Genomic DNA, 21,916 nt, shown 5'->3' on the forward strand with positions numbered 1-21,916 from the left:
AGTCGAGCCAGCAACGCCCAAAGCAAGTGACAAGTGTGCGAAACGAGGAAGTTGCCTCGATGCAGCATCGGCTTAAGGATCCTCTGACCAAGCCAGATTACGTTCACATGTGCATGTGAGGCTCTGCGTGCGTGTATAAGTGTGTGTGCGTGTGTGTGTATAAGTGGGCTTGTACGTCACAGGCGCCAAAGCGTCCGGCCAGCCTACAAAGGCTGCCTGCCAGCCTAGTTTATGCGAGTATTTGAATTGGCATAAGTTTGTGTTCGCGTGTGCTTGTGTTTGTCTTGCAAGCATTTAAAATTTTCGAACGTGCCGACAAAAGCAGAAAAAGAAGAGGAGCCGACTAAAATTTAAGTCAAAGCAGAGGCAAGGAAATAAATAAATGTAAAGGCACGGCAACGCATTTGTGTAAAAAGTGTAAAATACAAGTACAAGGCGAAAAAGTTGCCTGAAAACGCCTGAAAATAGAAAATAAGAAAACACACCACAACAGCAGCAACAACAACAGTAGTAGGGCCAGCATCAGCAAATAAAATAATTCAAGTAAATTAAATTTTCGCACTGTGTCTGCTGTCTGCGTGTGTGTGAGTGTGACCCGCGTGTTGGTGCGGGTGTTAAAATCAAGGAGATCAAGTGAAGTGTGACAAAGAAATTTCCAGCAAATTGCAAAATCAGAGCGACAGAAATTCCACGCAGGCCTCTTAAACAGTCCACAATAAACGGTAATTGAGTCATAAATCATGTATAATTAAAGCAGCCATTTGGTCATTCGCTCCGCCAGATTAAACTTGAAATGGAATTTTTGATTTCATCAAAGCTAAGAGCGGCCCGGCCTCACTTGTTATTTGGCTACTCGCCATTAACTTTTCCCGGCCTGCCATCCCCTCAAAAGTGGCGCCAGTGTTTGCCCAATTTAGGGAGCTTCAGCCCATAAAAGGGAGGGGGGGGGGGGTGGGAGGAGGACAAACAAAAACGCGAGCCGCAACATCAAAACGATTTGACACAAACACACACACACACACCGTTGGCAATCAGCAGCAAATCAAATTCTACGATTGCTAATCCATCATCATATACGTAGCGGGCGGGCGAACGGATCGAAAGTAGGCTATAGCTATAGCGGCAAAATAGCAGCCACTGTCGATGTGTTGTTACGTGCCGTGTTAGCTTTTCAAGCCCAATTGATTGATTAGTTGCAGATTTGCAGGCAAGCACCTTGGGCGCCATGTCGTGGACAGTGCGGCACAAAGTACCGCCAAGTGTTCGCGCTGCGCCCCAAAAACAGTCAACCACTCTTTATGCCAAAGTCCACTCGAAGAAAAAGGGTAGCATTGTCGAAGGACATGACTAAGTGCAACAGAGCCAATTGGCCAAAAAGTTTGCTTTCGAACGAAATGTTTTCTATGCAATTGGAAAAGTTTCTAGTACCTTGAATACGCAGATTGGACGCATATAACTTTTTCCTCCTTTTTAAAAACTGTATTTGTTCGCTTTAATATATAATGCATACTTTATTGGAAACATTTTGTTTATGAATTGTTAAATCAGAAACAGAATTGGAGCTGCGCACACTACTTCCTATAAAGTTTGGCTTTTCTTCAAAAATTCAGATTTTTACAAGTTTTTCGGAAACATTTCGAACTTGTCCTTAAAACGAATCAACTGAAATGATGTCGCGTACATACGAAATAAGAATCAAATGCAAATTACTTTTGCTGATAAAAATGTTATTTGCTTTGTGTAATAAAATACGAATTCAATGTCGATTGAAAACAAATACAGCTTCAACATTTGAAAAATCACTTAAAAGCAATGAATAATGTAATTTTCATATCAAACGAATAATTTACATGACTTCTTCTGCCTGACACTTCGCCAGAGAAGTAAATTATCTTTCGACAGCTTTTAATTAATTATACATAAGCTGCATCAAAAATGTAAATATTTTAAAACTTTTTAATTCATAATTTTTGGAAAATGTTTCACCCAAACAAATATATCTGATGAATGCCTTAAGCTGGGAGTTGGCTTGTTTTTAGAAAAGAATGACAAGCAAAGTAGTGTCTAAAGTGCTTAAATTAATTTAATTTAAAGGCAAGTTCACACACTAAGTTGTGCTATGTTTTCACTTTCGTTGCAGTTAATTTTTAGATATCAAAACTATATACACTTTCTAAGATAATCAGTGAAATATTTTTATAAAAAACTTATTGCAAGCCATTTTTTGTATATCTCTGATATGATTCATGCCTAATGAAAACAGAAATTAAAATTAAATAAAATGCTGCTGCCGAAATTCAAGCGTAAAAAGGCAATTTTCCACCATTTTATTAATTATATTTTTTCCTCGGCGCAATATAAGTATTTTTTTTACAAATCACAGATTGCAGGATTCATTTTCATTTCCGCCTCTTTTATGCACAGATAATTTTTTTCAAATAATATAATTATTTTCTTGGTGTGTAATTTTGCCAAATTGGCAATTTGCTGTGTCGTTTGAGTGTCAGTCAGTTATCCTTATTTTTTTTCGCCATCATTGTGGAGTGTTATTGATAACAACAATCGACGCAATTAGCTTGCAAAGCAAAAAAGCGCTGACCTCACAATGAACCATGTCAATCATTGTTGTTACATTTCACTTTTGCGCTTGATTGAACTTGTTGACATGATATATTTATATATTTGCGTCTACGGCTGCTATGCTGGCGGGGAGTGGGGGGAGAGGGGCAAGGAATTCAGCCGAAGTCGATGATGAATGGGCAGTATGAGTGGCGAAGAATGAGTTTTTTGTGCAGCTCATGCATACTACATACCCCACTAAACTGTCTACTCATGCAAGCTGTGCGTACCACAAGTTCAGCTCTGGCATTTATTTATTTATGTCATAGCCTTGGCAACCATCACCATGACCACCACACACACACACACACACATACACACACACAGTCACACACTCTCAAGTACACGTGTACATGTAAATTTCTAGGGCGAGGCAAAGCATGTGCGAAGCATCAATCAGGAGCTGCGCTCTGAAGAGCTGCTCATGGACTCGTTCTACCGCACGCACTTCACTTTTAATAAAATATTTATTTATTTTTATGCGAAAATAATACGCACACATTAACAGTAAAGCAATTGCCCACGCGATATTGCGGCCAAAGGCATGATAGCCACACAACTTGCCGGCCATTGTAATTATTTGTTGAGCCGGAAATGCCTGAGGAGGTCTAATGCCAACTTCGTTGCCTACTTAGTAGTTGCTGTGATTAATAATGTGCAATTGTACAGTCGAAGCTGAATAAGTTGAACGTTCATGCCTAGCAGAGTACAGACGACCTAATAGTTATATAAATTCCAATATGAGAATCTTTGAGTCCACCGAACTAATTCACTTTTGTTTTATTTTGTTCAAATGTTCTGCTTTTGAAAACGAAATTCCAAAGTCAAAAAAAAAACATATTTTAAGTCTTCTATTTAAGCTATAAATATCTGAGAAATATGGAGTTTGTGTCTTTCTGTCATTATGTGCCTTCAAATATAAATAGTTAATATTATATGAGAGTTTTCTAATCAAATTTATTATATATGTGTTAACTGACTTATTACAATATCTAGTAAATATTACTTTAATTTAAATTATCCATACCTATAAGCAGATACAGCAATAAGAAATACAAGTACATAGTTCTACAGTAGAATATCTTTGACATTTTCAGAATTAAGAGGCAAGCAAACTGGCTCCAAGAAGAGATAATTTCCTTTTTTAGTAAATTGCATTCATTACATTTCCTTAAATAAAATATCTGCACTCTCAATATAAACAACACAAATGTAATTAATCGTACTAGATTCCTTATTTCCTAGATAGTCTGTGTCATAGCTAAAAGTATTGTGACAGATAAACTATTCCCTTAAAAGTGTCTTGCATTACGACTTCGATGTCAAAACTTTGCGAAGATATGACAACACCTGGTCCGAGCACCATCACAGGTTTGACTGTGAAAGGCGTTTAACGGGTAGTTTGGAAGAAGAAAAAAGAAGAAAAGAATATCGAGAGCAAGCCCGCAGCGCAGCTTAGGTAGAGCATGTGGCACATTTGATTGATTACAACATTTTGTCGCACTAATGCCGACTCCGACGTTGGTGTTGATGCTTGTCCTGGTGTTGGAGCTGGCAGCAACAACGTGTACAAATAAGCTTTTGATAAGTTTACGTACGCTTAACTCAACACTAAAGATTATTTGTGCTTAAGGGAAACAGCCCGTCGGCCGTTGAAGGCTGGGCGGGCCTACTGTGCTGTGCTGTGCTGCGTTGAAACCGTCCGGTTGGACTTACAACTTGACTTTGCCACTTGAAAGCTAATCAACAATTAATGAGCAATTAATATGCAATTTTGCCTCACTTAGTTTTATGAGTGACTGAATGCGAAGGGGAAAGTGTACGCACGAGGCGTGAGGGACAATCTGTGGCATTTGTGTAATCAGGCATCAGAATCATTTAACAAATATTGTATACGCCACGGGGGTCGTGGCTGATCTGTTGATAAATTTGTGCAATGCAGCAACTTCAAATTGAGTTTCCGTATTTTTAATTATATGTTAAATCAAGCATTAATTACGTTTCCCGCAAATATCACAATAAATTGTATTAAAGCCCATGAAATTTAATTACTCCCGAAAAATGTATGTGAATACCAAATTGAGTGAAAGACTTGTGGCTTATTACACATTAATTAAAAACGCCAAATAGCACTCACAGCGATTACTGCCACAAATGCAAATGTTTGCTGAACGAATTAGGCAATAATCTCTCTAATTTTACATACATAACAAATAAAAACATGCATAATTAAGCATTAATAGAGTACTAATATATTGTCATGGCTAAAACTTAAAATGAATTCTCAAAACTCCTACCTAAGAAACAGTTAGAGGATTACTTTTTCTATGACATGTTTTTTTCTATTTATATATAATCGTATTAATATAAAAATATATTTTGTTTAAGAAAGGATTAAACACATTGAAATTCTTCTTCTAGAATACTATACCAATAATTTATTTTATTTTATTTAATAAATCAACAATTTTTTCTGTCGATACATATGACAATAACTATGATTTCTGTTATATTATAATATTACAAATTAAAATGAAGATATGTAATAATATTACGTTATAATTTCAACTTAAAAGATCAGCAAGCCTAAGAAATAATTGTACAATAACATCTGACTTTTTTCCGTAAATGAATATTGAATTAATTATGGTAATATTTAATTAATTACCAGCTTAATTAAACAGGCTACTATAAAACAAATCCATTTACCAACAACTGTAGCGTCAAATCAATTGATGCTGATAAATGAGTCAGTTTTTTCGTATAAACATTAAAAGTGGTTGCCATATAAACCAATGGTAGAAAAAATGCACGTCTAATGTGGTCGGGGATAGAAATGCATATATTTACAAAATATATTGCTGAAATCAAATAAAAGAAGAAAAATTGTTAATATTAGTTTCACATTGCATAACAATAACTTAACGACGTCTGCTTGTAGCCCTTTTCTATATACATATATTTTTCTCTAGGTATGCCATTACCTTTGCTACTCTGTCAATGGCAGCTTGATAAATAATATGCCATATATATTTATATAATATTTATATTTGATATCATAAATAATTACCTTGTGTGCGTATAGAGTTTCCCGATTAATCATTGACAATGTTTTCAGTCTATTAAATAGCAATGTCATCGTGTTTAATTATTTTTCATACAATTCCAACATGCGTCACTGATTTTTTTTCTAAGTAAATGCAAATAAATGAATGATGTGTTGTTAAAGTTACAAAAGATTAATAAATGGAAGAGAAAGCGCAAAAATGTCGCATGTAAAGAAATATATTATTAGCAGTATACACAAAAAATTAATTAATAATTAAATACAAGCAAACAAAAAGTCACTGTACTATCCAATGTATAACAAAAAAAGTAGTTCTTTACAAAAAATAAAAGCATGTATTCATGCTAGTGGATAGGCAGGCTTTTGCATGAATATTGATATCAGAGCTAAATTAAAAAGTCATTTGAGCACGCACACACGCACTGAATAAATGGAAGTAAAACGGCTATGAGCTGATACGAAAAAGCTGAGCCTTGAAGAGCAATTAGGCGGTGTAAATGCCTTAATGTGAACAAATGTTTGCAACACTAAACGTCAAATAATAACGCTCATAAATCATTTTCATTAGCCAAGTCAAGATCTTGTAGCAAATGCTTGAAGGACACGCAATCATGGGGATGGGAAACAACAAACTAAATCACGATAAAAAATTAAAGGAAGACTTAATGGATTCAACGACTTTAATATTCAATTATTATAAATACTTTAGATGTCTTAAAAGAAGGCTCACCAATCAAAAATGTGCTTCATTTAGAATTGATTAACTTCTATGTTTTTGAACTACATAGTAGTGTTTATAAGTAACGAATGGTGATAGTCAAAATTAATAATCATTTTACAAATTTCTTTGCTGCCTTACAGCTTATGACGAAGACAAGTTTCATAAAATATTTAACCATATCGAAAACTTCACTCGAAGGAGAAATTAAATTTTTGCATCCAAGTTTGAATGTTCTATTCAAGTTGTGTGTGAACTTTTTCCAGACAAACAAGCTTATGTTTATAATATTAAAATAATTGAAATAAGACCAAGGAACAACCAATTGAGGAATTTCAAAATTTGACCCTTTTTAGAGTATTTGTTTTTGTAAGATAATTTAGACAGTTCTGAATAAAACAGGAAAAACGCGCACTTTTGTAATTGTCTTATTAGTTTTTAAAGTCATTTTATAAACATTTTCTCTTCCTAAGTCAAGCTATATAGTAATCACAAATATATATTTAAATTTGAATATGAAAACATGCAGCTATTTAAAACGTACATGGAAGCTTGACAACTTAGTCAGCTATTTAAAACAGCTTGCGGACACAATAAACACCACAAGGTCTAACAAAGCCAAAAGCCTTCCCCTACTACCCATTTTCCTCTTTAACTCATCCTTTTTGTCGGACCAAGTCCTACATTCTCAGCACATACACAACCACACACACATACGCACACCATACTATACGTTACAAAAAAGGCGCCTAGCACGCATCACTCCAGATTTGGTTGCGCAATGCGAAACAAAATCCCAAGCAATTTTCATAATGAGCCAACGGCGCTTTCGCTTCAATGGCACTCACTGTTATTTGCCCGCTCTGCTGTCGTCATAGCCAACGCCATTTTTAGCGCTTTGCGTGCGAAAGTAAATGCGCTCCGGCTTCCACCCCACAGCCCCCAAATAAATCCAGCAGTAAAAAGAAGAACAACAGCAAGTTTCCAACACCCAAACCCGACACGCGCACATAATTAAATCAAATGAATGCACATGTTGACTTTGTAATGTATGCGAGAATAGGGCTACGGCAACAACAATAACAACAAAAACAAACCAAAAAAAGGTGGCTGTAAAGTTTGCAACACGCGGCAGCGGCTCATCGATGCTTTTTAAAGTGAGTCCTTTGAGCGCAGGCCGTAATTCGATTGTTTTGTTTGTGAATTGTTTGGAGCTCTCAGCATTAAAAATATGACAGCAATTAGCAAAGATGGCTGGGGTGTGAAAAACAGCAACAGCAGTGGCAGCTTTATAGCCCTGAGTTTACCGAGAAGGAGAATAAAGTGGTACAACTACTGTTGGCCACACGACAGGCAATCAATATGTAACGGCAACTTCATTTATTATTTTATGTTTATTCTGACGAAAAAGTGGGGGCTATTGTTATAGATAAAAAGAAACATACATAATCATAGTTAACAAGCATTTTTTGTATGACTCTTATTTAGACTTTAAATACCTTTTTTGCGATCCTTTGAAATTTTCTATCTCTTTTGACCTACAGACTCGCTGTATACACTTTAAGAACAGTTTACTTAGATCCCTTAAGAAATATTTTTCTATATAAGAAGCAATTTTTTTATTTTATAAGGTCATTTAATGGCCCGGAACCCAACAAGAGGATTAATGTGTAATTTGTAGGCACAGCTAATGAAATGCATAAAAAGTGTAGCATACTTTTTTGCGCTGCACACACGCCATTGCATGCCGAAGGGTCTTTACATCAGGCGCGATGCGATACAAGATATTGCACACAAAACCAATCACACATACAATAACAAAGAGGGAGAGAGAGAGAGAGAGTGAGAGAGAGGGAGCGCGTGGCATGTAATTGAATATTAATCATAGGCCACTCCCGCCCGCAGCCCATTGCTGCCGAAGCTCATAACTCATTCCCAACATTTTAAGAGGCACAACAGCAGGTAACAGCAGAACGATGTTCGATGCATGAAATGGCGTGAATGCAAATGTCCCTATCTGTACATCTGTGTCTCAGTGCGTGTGTGTGTTTGTGTTTGTGTTTGCCTGTCTGTAACATGTATTTATGCAACAGCAAACAGTTGAAAACAAGAACAGCAAGATCAGCAAGAGCAAAAGCAACAGCAACAGCAACAAAAAAGACAATGACAGCAGTTGTTGTATCAGTTGTTTCTTTGCTTGTTTGTTGCTGTTGCTGTTTCTGTTGCTTTGCATGTACAGCTATAAATAAATTTGCTCATATTTCAACACATGAACAATAATTAAATTCGTTTATATTGCACATGGCTCAAAATTGGTTGTTGTTGTTGTTGTTGGCTGCACTGTGCTCGCTCGCTCGTTGCTCATCGCTCGCTGCAGCTGCAACATTCTTTATTGCCTTTTTATTTTTGCACTGTAGGTTTTTATGTTGACATTCATAATGGAAATGAAAGCTGATGCTGCAGTTCGTGTGCTGCGCGACATTTTGCCCCCACACTTTTTTTTGGATCATTTATTATTCCCTTTTTATTTGTCTCCATTTTTTCGCATCTTGCAAATTAATTGTAGCTCTTGTTTCTGCCAAAATATTTTGCAGTTAAAGCAAAAATTATTACGCGAAACATGCACAACTGTGATTTTGCAGTGGACAGGAAAAAAAGATGAAGGAAAATAACACAGAAGGGGTGCAGAAGAGTTTATTACGCATAAAAATCGAACAGTGAGCTTAATTTCAATTCTTTTTTATGCGGCAAAATGGCAAATTAATTAGAGACCCATTTGGCCACTCTGTGCTGCGGTAATAGCAATGATATTTTTTAACGCCAATATCAAGAGCAGGGAGCAGTTCCCATAACATTTTTTTACTGGGCAGTTTTAATTAATATGCAGAGTGAGAAAAAGTTTTGTCCGCCCATAAATATTTATGCAATACTTTATGTGCATCATTTGTTATAGTTTTTTGACTGAGTAAGCTCTAGAATTAATTTTTATGACGCTCCATAGTTCAGAATGAATTTCATGAGCAAAACTTTCCATACATTTGCATGGGCATGGGAGCACGCGCATTTTTATTATAAAACTGTTTGAGTTCATTTCAAAAATATCTCTACATACATTAAATTGTGGCTTAGTATTCCAGTACGATTTATTAAATAAATTCTTTGCAATTGATCAAATATTTTTTTGTTTGTTTTAATAGTACAGTTAGAAAATGTGGCATAACAGTGTTGGCACTTTGTAAGCCATGTCTATTTTTATTTTAAATCCTACCTTAACAAAATGTTTACAATATTTTTCTAGAGTAAGCAAAATAGCTGAATATTTTTAAGATAAAATGCATACATCAATTAATATAAGAATGATAGCCAATTTGTTTTATTTGTTCAACACTTTGAAGAAATTTCTTTGAAAATAACTTAATCCGTTTTTTTTCGAATTCAAACTGCAGCATATATTACGGCTTATTTCTGCACTAGCATTTCACTTACTTATGTATACAAACATTTGTATTTTTTATATTTTCATTCAATTTATTTAAGGTCAACATTTTCACACTTCGACGCCTTGACAACAAACCATAAAGCCTTTATGAAAAAACAGCCATGATATGTGTTTTTGGTTTCACTTGCTTTCCACTTTTAAATGCTGCTGCTGCCGCATTGTTGATATTTGCATGAGAGTTACGCATACGCCGCGTATGCTGTGGCTAAAAGGCACTTTACACAAATAAGTGGACTGAAAATTGCCTGCAATGGGTAGCTTAAAAACTGTTGTCGTTTTTGAAGGTTGAAGGCTTTAAGCCAGCCACAAAGTTGCGCACGGAAAGTTCTCGTAATTATGGAAATGTGTGCGCTGCCACAAGGATAGTTCTTTCATCATTTTATTTTAGTTTCGTTCCTTTTTTTGTCATTGTAAATAGCCCGGCGCAGAGCACACGAGCTCGCCCTTCAATGTCATGCGGCATTGCGCCACAAAATCAAACAAAAAACGAAAAACGCAAAAAAGGAAGAGGAGAAGTAAAGCAAAAAGTTTCATTTCCTTCATGTGCATTCGCATTGTTTGCCGCAATACACAAATGGGCGCATTAATGTTGCCAACTGTTTTTTACAACATAACAATGAAAGTACTACCGAACTGTTCAGTTGTCATTATCAGCGGCAACGTCAACATCAACATCATTATCGCGTTTGGCAGTGTTGACAATGACAACTATAGCCATCATGATGACGACACTAATGATAATGATGACGAGCTCCGTCGGAATGCTATGTTGAGTTTATGTTCAATTAATCATCATGCCCATTCAATGCGTTCAAGGGGGGCGGTACGGTATGGGGGGAAGTACATTTCAAGGTTCTCCATTCGAGGGCCAGACAATACAAAAGCGAGCAGCAAAAGCACTTGAATATTGAAAGGATCGCATGGCATGAATAAATCTGAATACATGATTGAATGCACGAATCCAGTTCACAATGATTATTGTTGCTGTTGCTGCTTTTGTATTAATATACTCGTTCGTAATTGCTGTTGTTTTGTGCAGGAAAATAAGCAGTTAAATATCGTGTCGACTGTGGAATATTAATTGCCATTGCCCATTTTGCAAACCATATTTCTTTCCTTTTCGAACAGCGGACAGATAGTTGGGGGCGAAAAATCCTGTGGCCAGCTTACGTGCTGTCAACGCCGTCGTCCTTTTGTCTTATACAATAATAAAGCAAACGAATCAGCAGCCGCCTGCAGGCAGCAGTCGACTGAGCATAATATTGACAGGGCAACATAATAAACATAAATCAAGTGTGCTGTGGGCTTTGAGACTGTCTAGCCTAAGCAACCAGGCAACCAGGCAACCAAGCGACTAACCAGCCAGCAGCTATAGCTACGGCCTCAGCTTTAGATTTAGCATCAGCTTCTGTGTACGATTCCAACGCCATTTCCATTTATCTTGGCCATTTTCATTGCTTTGCCTGCTGCCTTGTGTTGCTTGGCTGTGCCCACATGCATATCATACTCGTCATCGCTTTTATTATCGCCACAATGAAACAAAGCGAGGCAGAGCTGAGCGGAGCGGAGCAAAGCAAAGCACAGCAAAGAAAGCTGGCAAGGGCAAGTGGAGATGCAGACCTATGGACCAAGGCAGCATTTCATTTGCCATGCCTCATAAATAAAGGACATACACACACACACAAACACACATACTCCACACAGACATACGTTCATATAAAAGCTAACAGCATTCGTTCGCTGATATTATAGACCAGTGTATGGAGAGTGAGTGGCATGTGCGTCATCTGAAGGCGTCGCCAAAAAGGTTTGGGGAACGGCGCACAGTGGATTAAATGGTGGCACAATTCTTGATGAATTGGCATGGAAATTCTTAAAAACTGGCCTCTTATGTGTTTAATAAAAATGGCTAGCTTGACTCATAGTCTTAACCAACGGCGTAGACAGGGGGCGCCATATAAAGTCCACACGTTCATTATTATGACGCATTATTTCGCCTTAAAATGGATTTGAGCTGAATTTGTTGAAGTTTTTTCATTGATCATATGCATAAGATATTTTTTAAATGCATCATGCATTATTTAACCAAAATTTTAATTTTTTGGCCCCCCTCTTTGGTAAAAGCTGCCTACGCCCTTGGTCTTAACTACTGCAAAATAAGCTTCTACAAGATAAATTTATTAACAATTCAACAGAGATAAAGACACAATTTTCTTTAACAAATAATTAAATGCACTTTGTAGCAAGACTTATTTGAAATTTGACTTTAATTGCTTTTTCAAGTGAGCATACATTTTTAAACTCTGCCATCATTTTAGAAAACGAATTCCAAAGCAGGATAAATAATTATTTCTTTATTATTTACCTTTTACTTAAGCCAAGAAGTACTTTCTTTCAATTCCCTAAACCTCTACGATTATAATTGAAATTTAAGAAAATCGTCAGCATTTCAATGCATTGTGGGCCACGGTAAGGCGTCGTTAACTGCGTCTCGCCCGCTTGGTTAGCATGTGCTAACTGATTTTACTGTTACCATTTTGGCATTTTTCTTCTGCTGCCTGCAAGTTAATAGACATTTTACTGGCTTTTCTTTTTCTCTGTGTTTGGCTTTTAAGCGTGTTATGTCATTGTCTGAGTTAATTGAAAGACGGTAGCAGGAATTTCACATGCCCACAAAAATACGAGTGTGGGCTTTGATCGCTTGTACTGCTGGTTCTATTCTAGCACTTGGGTGTAAAGCCTAAAGCAGCAAATAGTTGGCAGTAAACAAATAACAAGCTTACATCTTAAATAGAGCTAGCGGCTTAAGGTCATGGCAACCAAGGACACAACGCAGAGTGAACAGCGACATTTTTGAGCTGTTCAGACTAATATGACGGAAAGCTGGTAGTGAGACAAATGCGTGGGCTTTTTGCAAAATACTTGTCTTAAGCATGGAATGTAAAACAGATTGTCCGCAAAAAATAAACTACATTTATATTTTATGTTAATTTTAGTTTGAAGTTGGCAGTAAGAATATGAATACGTATGAATATGTATATATAAACGAACAAAAACCAGGTACACACAATACGTGAAGAAAATTTTTAAAAATTTCTTCTTTTTAATATATACTACGGAAGTGATGGTAATATATAAACAAACAAAAAAACAAATATTAAGTACAAATGCTTGCTACAAATTAAATAATTTAAGTTCTGTAACTATCCGTCATCTTTTCTTATATGAGAAGCATGAACTAAAAATGTTATATCGTAGATATAAAGACGTTCTAATAAGACTTTAATATATTAGTATGCGCTTTTTTGTGGCATCTACTATTCTCTGTTAAACCAAAAACTCCCACAAAGAACTTGCTTTATGCCCACTCGTATTTTAATATTACAAATATTTATGTAGGTACTAGGCTGGAAGCCCACGCAAAGAACGAAAGTAAATGCTTATGGAAGAAATGATGCCTACGTGTGTGCAGCAACAAAATGTGTAAACAATCTTATTTAATTACTTATTATGCCTTTTAATGAATACCCACACAAATAAGTAGACACACACAGAACAACACACGCAACATCAAAAGTTCGACAAATGTGCGTAAGATTTTTTCGTTAATGCATGGTCTCCTTTTTTTTTTGGAGACAACATATGTTGGACAACATCTAAGCAAACAACAAACCAAAGCCAAGCTCACACATGCCACCTAATTTATTCATACGAGTGCTTATACATATGTGTGTGTGCCAAACGAAAATTCTCAAGCAGTCTGCTCTTTATTTTGACATAATTTTAATATTTTGATATTAACTCGTCACCATGTCACTTAAAACCACAACGAAAACAAAGCTGTAAAAATGAAGTATGGGCTGGAGAAAAGTTTCAGCCAGCGAGGCATAAAGTGTGGCAAAGGCTCGGAGGCATTTCAAAATTAAAATTACTTAAGTATGTGCTTATGGCGGAAGGAAAAAAAACAACAAGCATGCCAAGACAACGATGCCAACCTCACTTACAAAGGGCAAAGCGAATGACGAGAGTGTGCACACATATACACACACACACACACACACACACACACACACACACACACACACACACACACACACACACACACACACACAATCACACACACTCGCAGAGACACAGACACAGATGCATAGGCAAGTCTCAACGCTGCTGTTGTCTATAGACAAGTGTCACTTTGTCTCAAATGGTACTTTGTTAAAGCATTTATGACGGGCAGAGGCGCGACACGCGTTTCCTTCCCCCCTCCCCCGTCCACCTCCTCCGCCTGCTCTGTCTATTCTTCTCTTGCTTCTTCTTTACTTTTCCCCTAGCTGTTGTTATTACTTTGGGGCCAGCGGAAAATAGAAAGAAAAATATAATAAAGGCAGAATAGCACACGTCGCACTTATTTTGGCAACATTCTACCAGAATAAAAATTGCAATAAAAGTCGCAGCACTTTAAACAATTTGCAAGCCATTTCAGAAATTCCCATGCAAAATCGTGTTACGTGTAAATTTTCAGTAAAAAATGTGAAATTGAATTTAAAGTGAAATTATTTATTGAGACGGGGCGTGAAATTTGCACTTTCCGAGCAACTTTTTCATGAGCTTCTTAAAAACAAGTATAAATACATTTTTGCTATCAAATATATTTTTCCAATTACATTTTTGTATTGTAATATTTGCATGTCGATTGTAAAAAGTATTAAACAACCAATTTGAGCTGCAGCTTCAGCCATTCTGATAAAATAATTAATCATAAATGTTCGTTGTTACAAACGGCGATCACAATTCTGATATAAAAACTGTTAAAACTCTCAATGAATAATTAAAGAATATTTAAGCCTTTTATAAAAACTTTGTGCAGATTACAAATAATACTTAATCGTCTAAATGAATGATTCCTCTCATATCTCTGAATGATTGGTTATTTGAAAGTCTAATCATTATCATTGTTGCATAAAACAATATAAAACACTACCAACACTTAAGCCTGAAAGTACAGTAAAAAATGTTAGAAGAGGTTTTACGTTTCTGTGTGTATGTATGTATGCATGTTTCTTTAAACAATCCCTTTAACAGTACACAGTATGTTTTAGCAAAAATATACGACTACAGCACGATAGGAATTGTTTGCCATAGCAAAAAACAAATATAAAGTAACACATTCATGGCCAATTATACACATAATTTATTTGAAACCATTTTCAAATTTCAATACATTGTATTTAAGAAAATCGTTTCCAATTCACAGCAGACTCATATTTTATGCCGATATTCACGATATCCCATTGAAGCTGCCAAATCCCCGACAGCGCCATTTTACGACCCCTAAGTGTATTCGGAGACATTTTCCAAGCAAATTGCATGCAATTCTGTAACACTTCATTTCAAGTTGTTCACAAGTGAAAGGTTGAAATGGATCCCGCAACTCACGATGTACAGGGCGTTTGTGAAATACTCATGAACATTTAATTAAAATCAATAATTGCCGAACTACTTTATTTAACGTTTAATTAAAAAAGCCGCCACAAAAGCGCCGGGGAGCTCAAACATTTATCATTGGGTTTGGTGTGTCTGTTTTTAATTTGTGTGCGTTCTCTACCCTCGATGGGGAAAAGGGCAAAAAAAAGAACAAAAAAACACGAGAATTGCTCATTTAATTGCCAACCACAATAAAATTTATGGCCGCTTTGCTATATGAGCATATGCTCAAATGACCATTTCGCCTGGTTGGCTCGCCTGATGGTCCTGATTGTCTTCAATTGAAGCTACAGCTGCAGGACAAACGGGCAAAGGCTAGCGGTTATATTAAGCCGCAGGCCATAATAAACTGCCCGTCATAAATGCAGCGTTCAAATTAACTTATGTACTTATATGTATGTCTGATTAAAATGGAATGAGACTCCAATTAAAGAGCCATGGACGAAATGTAAATGATTGTTTGTCACATCAAAATGAAGGAATGCATATGTGCATTAATACTTACAGCAATGAATAATAATGGCCGAATGCTGTGCATTTCAATTAAATGCACAGTATTCAAAAAGCCAATTGTAGTGACAAATGAGTTTGTATGAACTGATTGATGAAAAAATGCAGAATATTTTACTTAACAGATGTAGCTCGTTATTATTAAGGAATAAAAAGTGAGAATTCTGGTCATACTCTGATATTTAAAGCAACTTTTAGCTTAATAAGGTCAAATAAATATCTTTTACATATAAGCGACTAATTAAATAGCTAGAAATATAAGTGTACATATTTTAGTCCTTTTATTAGTTAGCCATAGATCTGCAACTTATTGCTGCTTTCGAGCAGCTCTCCCTTTCTCTCTCTCTGTCTCTCTCTGTCTCTCTCAATCTCTCTTCATGCTTTATGGCATAAATAAACATAGAAATGTTAAATAAGTGAAGAGTTCTAGGCCCTGTAATTCTATGAGCTGAAGCATTCCCTGGAAAGTAAGTATTTATACAATTTTTTGAATAAATAAAACATAGCTTCGGATCCTCTTTATTATTATTATTATTAATAGCAGTAGTAGTAGAAGCATCGGTAGAATGATTCAATTGACATTAGCTTGCATTTATTTCTCTGTGGTCCCTGGTCAGCAAGGACGCCTGGGCCAGCGTGACAGAATTATCAATTATTGACCTTCATGCATCTCCATAATTAATATAGTTTTATGCAGAAAACAAATAAGTAATTCCCCTACAAAATAGAAGCGTATTAAGCACTTAATGCTAACACATTAAACATATGCTTAGTCACCTTTATTTACGTATACTATATCTGTATAACTTGTCGGCTAGAAAATAAACTAAAAGTCCGTGCTTTTATACACTTTGCTTATAAAGGTTCAACTCATTTATTTTCACTCAACTTAAAACAACACGTGCCGGCTGCTATGCACTCACACACACACACCGCATGCTCACTACACACAGAAGAACATGCAAACATGTTTTCCCCATTTACACATTTCCAGCAGCTTTTCTGTTCATTTTTTTCACTTTTTTTGCTTTCTTTTTGGCACAACTCCATTCATGGCTAGAACAGGCAGCCTACGCCAGCAGCCAACAACGTATAGACCTGCTGTTGACCACTAGGTGGCTCAATCAACAACAATAACAACACAGCAACAGCAACAGCAATGGCAACAACAACAACAACTACAAACTGACCCACATTTTACGAGAAATTTGCCAACATCAAATAGTAAGGCGACGGCATAAAAGGGAACTGCCAACAACTCAGCGAGCAAGCGGCGAAGCATCATCATCAACAACAATAACAGCAACAACAACAGAAATAAGCCAGCAAAAAATGTTGAAGATATATAGTATAATTCAAGCTTATCACTCGAGTTCCAGACCATTGCGTATTAAAAAACATTTTTGTTACGCCAATAAAAAGTCGAAACAGAATTTTGCATAATGTGTGCCATAAAAAGGCAACTTGCCGCTCTCGTTGCTGCTGTTCCTGTTGTTGTTGTTGTTGTTGTTGTTGCTGCTGCTATTGCTGAAATTTCCGTTGGATGGCCGACCTAACTGAAATCTAGGCAATGGGGTTATACACGGTCCGAGCATCGCACGCCGCTTGAACGCATTTTGTCTCTTCACTTTTTTTTACTTTATAATGTTTGTCTATTTATGTTGCTTCATTTTTTATTGCGCCCATAAAGTGACCCACGCAGTCGACACTGGCGACACTGCCAGACTCCATGAGAGTGTGTGTGGGTGGTGGCTAGTGGCTGTTGGTGACAAGTGTTGTTTTTTTCCTGCTGCCTGACTGACGCCTGATGTTGTGAATGTTCCCGACGAGAGTTGACCAAACAGGCAAAGACATTTGTAAGAGCAAAGGCACAAAAACCTTAAACTAGTTGGCACAAGTAAATGGCTTTGCGGCCCTGTTTTCAGCAGAAATGATTATTAACATTATTTTTATTAATGTGATAATTACGTAGAAGCAAGACAGACATTTTTGAAGCATACTAATACGTTTTATGTAAATATAAAAATTAAATATTTGTAATAAAATACTTATCATAGCAATGGGGAAATGTGTCTATTCTCCTTCTATATACTGTAGTGTACATTGTTTGTTATACAATTTAAGGAGACTCCGAAAGAAGGTAGTCTTCCATTCTAAATATTAATATTAAACCATCAAATAACAAGAGTTTGGGAACTGCTTAAGCTTAAGTCATTCCCAAAAGTAACTTGACGTAAGAAATATCCCATGACACATTAATGATTTTTTGAAATATATTATATATTAAATATTAAAATTTTCGTTATTACTAAAGGAACGATGCTTGTCAGAATATATATGGCATCTACTGTGCGCGTATATTGTTTGTCATTAACAAGGTCGCATGGCTGTACAACAACAACAAAAAAAAAAAAAAACAAAAAAAAAGGAAAACGGACTGCGAAACTAGCTTTGATGAAAGAAAGCTGTTATACGAGCAGTTGCCCCGCTAGTGCGCAACTGCCGGGGGCAGGGTCGTGGGCGGGGGCGGGGCGGGGCTGAATAGTGGCAGCTTGCAGTCGACCATTGTGGGTTGCCTCTGACATTAATTTTGTTTTCATAACATCGCCTCTGTCTCAGTTTCAGTTTCAGTTTTCCTGCAGCCGCATGCCAAAGGGTTGACATTTTGTTTCTGTTTTTTTAATATATTTTTTAGGGTGATACACACACACCCACACATATACAAAGAGTGAAAATGAAGACATTTTGTTGCAATGGCTGTGTATGTGTGTCGGTTATTTTTTACTGCAGCTTCGTGTGAGCTTGATTGACACGCTGTCGTCGTCTCTGCTGGCTGTTTTGCTTTGCGAGGCTTGTTGTTTTTTCGGCGCTTGTGTTCTTGTCAGCTGACCGTGACATAAAAAAGTATCAGCAGTTACAGCAGCAGTAGCAGTAGCAGCAACAACAACAACCACACCAGCAAGGACTGCAGAAACAAATTAGCGCAGTTTCTTTTGCTGCCGCCCAGTTTTTCGCCGCTGGACGACTCTTGATGCATTTCTGACAATGAACATCAGCTGCTTGTCATTTGCTGAGCCATGAAGCAGACATTCAGATATTCTGTCATTCGGGAACTACTAGGGGTCGGACAATGGCACCGCAGCTGTCACTCCGAATGCTGCCAGTGTCTAATGTGCTGGTAATGAGTTCAACATGCCTCTCATTTTTCATTGTCCTGCAACACGTGTGCGGCAAGTAATAAAACTTAAGGGCATAGGCAGTAAAAGATGATTAAGCTTAAAGTCCTCTTTAATTTCTTAATATTAAAAATGAAAAATTTTTTTTGGACAAGTACGTTATGAATGTCCACATAACCATTAATTTAAATGGTAAAAAGGCAAGCAATTTGGGTCGCGCTAAATTAAAGAATAAAATCTATCAAATCTTTATATACTATAGATTTGAAAGGAGAACAAAGGGAACTCTACTGGCTTCAATTACACATATCTAGAAAACATTCAACAATTTGATAAAACTAAAAATATTTCCATTAATTGTAATAACAGTTTTTGTTTTTGATTCAAGCTTACAATTTATTCATATACTTGTAGGAACTACTTGTACCTTCCATGTAGTAACTAGATACCAGTAGTCTATTTATTCGCCTTTCTTTATTTATGCATCAGGGTGCCTTTGACTGTATTGTTGAATTCAACACGTTTAACAAATGAATAAATAAAAATAATGTGTTCAGAGGAGCTACAGTCTTCTCTTCTCTAAAGCCTTTCAAATTGCAATTGCAATAAGGTTGTAAGTAAGTTTAAGGTGAAATGGGCAGCAAAAAACAAAAAAGAAAGGGCGCCCACAAAAACAACTATTTGTTTTCTCTTGAATTTTGTTCAATCAATTAAGGCTTGTCTTGTGTTACTTCTCTCTTCAATTTCAATTGCTTGTTAACTGTCTCAAGGGCGAGTTAGGAAAAACTGTATCTTTCCCTGCAATTAAATTGTGTTTCTTGTATTTTTATAAAAAGGTATGCCAATAAGTTTGCTGCTGACATAAAAATTCATTATTTAAGCTACAAAATTGTATTAGTTGCAACCAATTTAAACTGTTTCCTTATGAACTCGTCTAAAAGAACAGAACACAGAACATAAAAAAAGAAAACTGAAGGACGCACTCATCCCAATAACTTTTAAGCCAATTTCTTTAAACCTCAAAGCCGCTTAACGTGGCCTCCAGATACGGATACAGATAGTCACTTAATCACACTGTAAGTATCAAATTTTCCCAAGAAAATTCCCTGAAAGGAAAAATGAAGAGGAAAGCCATCAAAATTAACCCAAAGATGCGCACATTAAAACAAAATGTCCAGCATCGCATGATTTTTTAATGCACTGGCACGACTGGGCCCCAACATACATAACTTGAATGAATGAGGTAGAATGATATGTGGTGTGCGGGGTGTCCGGGGTGTGCGAAGAGATCTCGGCACCTTTTGTGGCCTGGGTGCGTAGCAGTATTTGGGTCAAGCGTCGCGCCGTGACCAGCTTCAAGTTAGCAGGAAGCCGTGCAAAGGAATTGACTTACTTTTATGGCGCTGCTGCTGCTCGCTGTGTGCGCTGGCCATAAAAAGGATTTTAATGTGTTCTATGCGCCAGGCGAGCCAAAAGGAAGCACACAAGAGCCTGCCAAAAGTAAAATGAACACAAGTTTTTGCACACATAAATCCACAGAAAGAAAAGTCGAAAAGAGCGAAAGCGGAGCAAAGAAACAGGACGAGGCTAAACGGAATTATGCGTGAGTGGCCGTCAAATGAGCGAAAGCTGCCCAGGCTCAGTCAGTTGCGAATTTATGGCAGGACTCTGTTCACATGACCGGAAATAGGGACATAAATACAGTACGCATTCATTTACTTGTATATACAGGAATTTTAGATGCATACGAAGCTAAAAAAAAGTTGCATTTCTTAAAATAGCTGTATTTATTCAGGGTGACAGTTTAAAGCGCTTTAAATTGTAGTTGCGTGTTGTAAAGGAACGTCTAAGTACTCTTGAAAATAACTGGATGCTCGATCTTCATCCATTTCGATTATCAATACAATCACAAACTAAGACTAAGTTGGATTAATATTTTTATATGGCTGAAAAAAGAACAACTAATTTTTAAATTTAACTGAATGTAACAATTTTGTACATAATCACAGAAACTTTATATTTATCGACAGCTACTTATTATTGCAATAAAATAAGTCCTATTTATATAATTTCAATTAAGATATTGCATTTGGTTGTGTAATTAATAACAATAAAATCAAATGTAGTTCTTCTGCTTCAAGCCAGCAAATCTACATTTTTCATTTTAGTAATCTAAATATTTTATTTTTGAGAACAAAACCCTGAAGCAAACTAATCGAATATTGTCACTAAAAAGGGCACCAAAAACTAAATACATACATCGACCTTTTAATACAATTATCTCTGGTTTTTGTTCATTTAACAAACTGAAAAACCTATATATAATATCTTTCTACCTTTACAATATATCACTTGCTCAGCTTTTTTTAACTTTTAAGTTAAAGAAAAACGAAAAAGTTAATGGACATACATACTTGTATGATTAATAATATATCTGGAGGCTTGCTTTTGTTGTGTTTTAGCTAATCTCTCACTAATAAGCACCACTGTCTTAAGCTTCCACACTGATACTGGTAGTTGAACGTTCGAAATAAAGTTGTCAATGGGCGTGCATAGGCAAATAAGGCAGAGCAGTGGCAATGGCCTGCTATAAATCTCGACCAACTAAACAGCCAGCAGGTTGACTCTGGCCACTGATCAAAGCACGTACCTGAACCTGCGGTTATTTGTTGGCTTGGCTTCTTTGACAATTCTTCATGTCCCACTTAGTGCAAAGACTGAACAAAAAACTTGCAGTTCCAGCTTATGTGGGTGGGGTTAGCTGCTGAGCTGAGCTGTTTACCTTTTTTGCACACACAAACACAGGCAAATCCTTCAAGCAATCAATTTGTTTTTATTGAATTTCT

The 21,916-nt window shown here is 36.5% G+C and overlaps 1 protein-coding gene across 1 annotated transcript in view; it reads left to right on the forward strand.

The window, feature by feature from the left end:
- The first annotated feature begins 314 nt into the window (after positions 1–314).
- Positions 315–21,916, forward strand: part of LOC115623823 (neuroligin-4, Y-linked) — a 118,728-nt gene continuing 97,126 nt past the window's right edge. The window contains exon 1 of the mRNA XM_030518367.1: positions 315–722. The gene's annotated coding sequence lies outside the window, so the exon portion shown is untranslated. The remainder of the gene's footprint in view (positions 723–21,916) is intronic.

This window comes from Scaptodrosophila lebanonensis, unplaced genomic scaffold (assembly GCF_003285725.1).
Source record: "Scaptodrosophila lebanonensis strain 11010-0011.00,11010-0021.00 unplaced genomic scaffold, SlebRS2 tig00000053-arrow-pilon, whole genome shotgun sequence".
NCBI classification, from domain to species: Eukaryota; Metazoa; Arthropoda; class Insecta; order Diptera; family Drosophilidae; genus Scaptodrosophila; species Scaptodrosophila lebanonensis.